General features: G+C 36.0%; 1 long non-coding RNA gene across 1 annotated transcript; it reads right to left on the reverse strand.

The window, feature by feature from the left end:
* Window positions 1–2,688: 2,688 nt before the first annotated feature.
* Window positions 2,689–3,241, reverse strand: LOC113465338. Its single transcript, XR_003391948.1, has 2 exons — window positions 3,061–3,241; window positions 2,689–2,912 (listed from the first exon to the last, which is right to left on the reverse strand). It is a non-coding gene; the product is annotated as an uncharacterized LOC113465338 (long non-coding RNA).
* Between the last annotated feature and the right edge of the window lie 1,744 nt (window positions 3,242–4,985).

A 4,985-nucleotide genomic window follows, 5' to 3' on the forward strand; every position in this document is an offset into this window, starting at 1 on the left:
GACGAAAGGAAGGCAGGAAGGAAGGACGAAAGGAAGGAATAAAGAAAGAAAGGACGAAAGGAAGGACGAAAGGAAGGAATAAAGAAAGGAAGGACGAAAGGAAGGAATAAAGAAAGAAAGGACGAAAGGAAGGAATAAAGAAAGGAAAAACGAAAGGAAGAAAGAACGAACGAAAGGAAGGAATAAAGAAAGGAAGGACGAAAGGAAGGAATAAAGAAAGGAAGGACGAAAGGAAGGAATAAAGAAAGGAATAAAGAAAGTCTTCTTTTTTACTTTTTTTACTAGCTATGTATCTAGTGCTCCTTTTTCTTCTTACCTATATTTCCATTGGGTGTTGCTATTTTGTTTAGTGAATTAAATACAGCGTAATGGTCCTTCTACATCCCTTACTTCCTTAGGGGTAAGGGTTATTCTTGGTCATCGAACCCGGGACCTTCTGCATGGCAAGCAACCACGTTACCACTGGGCTAACCCTGCCCTACTGATGCACTGATTGTGGCGAAAAAATTCCTCATGGGAGTTTTTATTGGCACACCATAAAGTTCCTCTTTGCGGTAGTTATTTTAGGGATCTCTGATCCAAATGATCCATACTCTGGAGTTAGGACTGTCGGGAGCCACAAAGGAATTTACGACCTTTAAAAAGTCGGACCTTCCTAAGGTCTAAGGAGACTACAAAAGTCAACAGGTAGGTATTAGTAGGACTATAAAGGGCCATAAAAGGGCCACCATAATAAAACTGATGTCTACTGTCTATACCCTAAAGTGTTTCCTTTCCTCTAGCTTTTTGTTAAATGCTTTGGTAAGATCTTCTAATGTCGGGTCATTTCCTGTCTTCATCTCTTCATTGTTCAATTTTTGAATAATAAACACACATGATTATGGTTCAGTGCACATCACATGAGGCTTGCAAACCGGAGGCCTCGGGTTCAATTCCTCGCAGTTAAAATTTACTTTGTAATAATAACTAAAGAAAGAAAGAAAGAAAGGACGAAAGGAAGGAATAACTAAAGAAAGAAAGAAAGGAAGGACGAAAGAAAGGAGGAAAGGAAGGAATAAAGAAAGGAAGAACGAAAGAAAGGAATAAAGAAAGGAAGAAAGAACGAACGAAAGGAAGGACGAAAGGAAAGAATAAAGAAAGAAAGAAAGGACGAAAGGAAGGAATAAAGAAAGGAAAGACGAAAGGAAGAAAGAACGAAAGGAAGGCAGGAAGGAAGGACGAAAGGAAGAAATAAAGAAAGAAAGGACGAAAGGAAGGAATAAAGAAAGGAAGGACGAAAGGAAGAAATAAAGAAAGGACGAAAGGAAGGACGAAAGAAAGGAAGGAATAAAGAAAGGAAGGACGAAAGGAAGGAATAAAGAAAGGAAGGACGAAAGGAAGGAATAAAGAAAGGAAGGACGAAAGGAAGGAAAAAAGAAAGGAACGACGAAAGGAAGGAATAAAGATAGGAAGGACGAAAGAAAGAAATAAAGAAAGGAAAAACGAAAGGAAGAAAGAACGAACGAAAGGAAGGCAGGAAGGAAGGACGAAAGGAAGGAATAAAGAAAGGAAGGACGAAAGGAAGGAATAAAGAAAGGAAGGACGAAAGGAAGGACGAAAGAAAGGAAGGACGAAAGGAAGGAAAAAAGAAAGGAACGACGAAAGAAAGGAAGGCAGGAAGGAAGGAAAAAAGAAAGGAACGACGAAAGAAAGGAAGGCAGGAAGGAAGGAAAGAAACAAGGCAGCAATAAAGAAGCAGAGAAAGAAAGAAAGAAGGAGATAAAGAAATAAAGGACGGATGAAATAAAGAAGAATCCATAAGTGTGCCAAATTTCAAGTCAGTCAAGCCGGTAAAAGTTACCCAAAAAAGTGATCATAAAGGAAAAACGAAAGGAAGAAATAAAGAAAGGAAGGACGAAAGAAAGGAAAAACGAAAGGAAGGAATAAAGAAAGGAAGGACGAAAGAAAGGAATAAAGAAAGGAAGGACGAAAGAAAGGAAGGCAGGAAGGAAGGAAAGAAACAAGGCAGCAATAAAGAAGCAGAGAAAGAAAGAAAGAAAGAAAGAAGGAGATAAAGAAAGAAAGGACGGATGAAATAAAGAAGAATCCATAAGTGTGCCAAATTTCAAGTCAGTCAAGCCGGTAAAAGTTACCCAAAAAAGTGATCATGATAAAGTTGTGACCTAAACAGGAATCAATCGCGGTCTGATAAAAGTGGCCAAGTGGTGCCAAACAAACGGAGACCGCAAAATTAAACAATAACGTAAACAAAACTTTGTACCTAGGAATGGCACTTCAATTGTTAAACCTTCTTTTTAAGTAAAACACATTAAAAAAGAAAAAAAAAAAAAGTAAAAGCTATTAAGAGCCTTAAAATATCCTACCTAATTAAACATTCCAAATGTAGGAAAGTAAAAATTTGCTTCTTGGTGCCTATATCCGACAGTTTGAAGTCATAGGCTTCATAGCAATAATAAAGAAAAAATAAAAACAACAACAATAAAAAAAAAAAACAAGAGGAACAACAAAAACAACAATGGGAAACAAAACACAGGTCATCAGTCGTTAACCCTTTGCTGCTTTGCCTTGATGAGGTGTTTTCTTTCTTCTTCTGACACTCAGGATGAAGTCTGTCAGAATCCAGATAAAGTTCTCTTGTAAATTTACAAACCTATACTTTTACAAACTGACATTATACTCTATAAAAAGAGAGCATCTATGGCCTGTAAATGACAACCCTTACCAGACTAGACGAACTGGACAAATACAAACAATACGAATTCATAAATCTTTGACATGTAGGCATTTTTCATACTTGGGACGGAAATTTTACTGTACAATACCTTTGGAACTAAAAATGCTGAAAGATCGTCCTCTAATTCTCAAATATAAAACAAAGGAATGGTTAAAGACACAAAACTTTGAAATAAACACTTTTTTTACCAATATCGTAAATTTAATACCTAGGTCCTATCTATATCTACTTACTAATATCACTGTTTTCGAAGAAAGGAATTTCTGTTATTTATATTGTTTGTAACCCAACACCAGCTTTGCAACACAAAACTTTGAAATAAACACTTTTTTACCAATATCGTAAATTTAATACCTATCTATATCTACTTACTAATATCACTGTTTTCGAAGAAAGGAATTTCTGTTATTTATATTGTTTGTAACCCAACACCAGCTTTGCTGAAAGGGTTACAAAAACTTTCAAATGTTATTACTTTATTAACGAGCCAGAATCATAAGCATACATTTTTTGTTTTTGTTCTATTATGTTTTGAGTTCTGCTTGATTTATTAATAAATATTATGAAAGTATTTGCTTAAAAAAAAAAAAAAAATTAGTATTAGTATTAGTATTAGTATTAGTATTAGTATTAAATTTACGATTAGTATTAGTATTAGTATAAGGAAGGAAAGTAATGTAATCGGGTCGAATTTTTTTAGTGCTGTTAGCACTGTTGTTTTATTTCATATTTTTGTTCCTTTATTCATTTTGTCATCAGAGCTGATATTCAAAGAAAACAAGGAAATTGGAACGACATCGAGAGGGAGCAGAGATACAATGATCGAAATTGGTGGAGAGGCTTCGTACATCGACCCGTCCCATGATGGAACGATTATGGATTGTTTGATTGATTGATTGATTGATTGATATTCATTTTGTTTTGGTATGTGTTTTAACGAAATGTTGGAGGGAGTTTGTTCGGTATAGGATTCAGAATTTTCTTCTTCTTTCCTAATAGTGGTCGAAGGAGATTTTATCAAATTAATAGGAGCAATATTAGGTAGCTTATAAATGGAAAGAACGCACCTTTCTAATTTCCGGGTATAAATTTAACAAGATTGTAATACACAATCGAATCAAGGTAGCTGGTGTATGATATTCATTTTGTTTTGGTATGTGTTTTGACGAAATGTTGGAGGGAGTTTGTTCGGTATAGGATTCAGAATTTTCTTCTTCTTTCCTAATAGTGGTCGAAGGAGATTTTATCGAATAGGAGCAATATTAGGTAGGTTATAAATGGAAAGAACGCACCTTTCTAATTTCCGGGTATAAATTTAACAAGATTGTAATACACAATCGAATCAAGGTAGCTGGTGTAAACATGAAAAGTATACATAACCATGAAAATACGAAGCAAAAAACGAGGAAAAAGAAAGAAAAGAAGAAGAAGAAGAAAAAAAAACACATTGTCGACACCAAGAAAGCGGTAAAAGAGAAAAGAAGGTAGAAGAAGAAAAAGAAAAAAGAGGAGGAGGAAAGAATGTAAAAACAGAGATTTACTGATCTTTCTTCTTCTCCTCTTTCTCCTTCTCTTCTCCCCCTCCCCTCTTATCCTCACCATCCCAGTTTCTCCCCTCCATTGAGGTATAAAATTGCTTGACCATAAAACATACATAAAATTCCCCTCTCTCTATCTCTTTTTCTCCCTCAAAATTTGTACATTACCCTATTCTGTCAGCTTGGAGGAAAATTGTTCAGGCAATTCTCTCTCTCTTCTTCCTCCCTTATCTCTCTCTTTCCCTCCCCTCTCTTTCCTCTTCTTCCTCCCTTATCTCTTTCTTTTCTTCCTCTTTTATCTCTCTCTCTCTCTCTTTCCTCTTTTATCTCTCTCTCTCTCTCTCTCTCTTTCCTCTTCTTCCTCTCTTATCTCTCCCTCATCTCTCCCCCCAACAGTCCCAATGCTCATTTTAGTGGCCTATGTTGTGGTATTATTAACCCGCGGTGTCCTCTAGTCCTCTTCTCCTTTTTTAGCCCCCATCCTCGTGCTGGAAAGAAGCGGGTACCAACGACCAATACCGACACATGTTCAAAATGTTCGGAAATTAACCCTTTGATGACATTATTTTACAGATTTAACGTCAGAGTATTGAACTTCTTCAGTATCTACTTCTCTAGTGATATAGGATATAACAATGTTGGGACTTTTTCTGTCGATGGTTTTTGCCGGATTCCAGAATTCAATGGTCAAGTTGAGTGTTGACCAGGAGATT

Source organism: Diaphorina citri, unplaced genomic scaffold (assembly GCF_000475195.1).
Source record: "Diaphorina citri unplaced genomic scaffold, Diaci psyllid genome assembly version 1.1 scaffold641, whole genome shotgun sequence".
Taxonomy (NCBI): Eukaryota; Metazoa; Arthropoda; class Insecta; order Hemiptera; family Psyllidae; genus Diaphorina; species Diaphorina citri.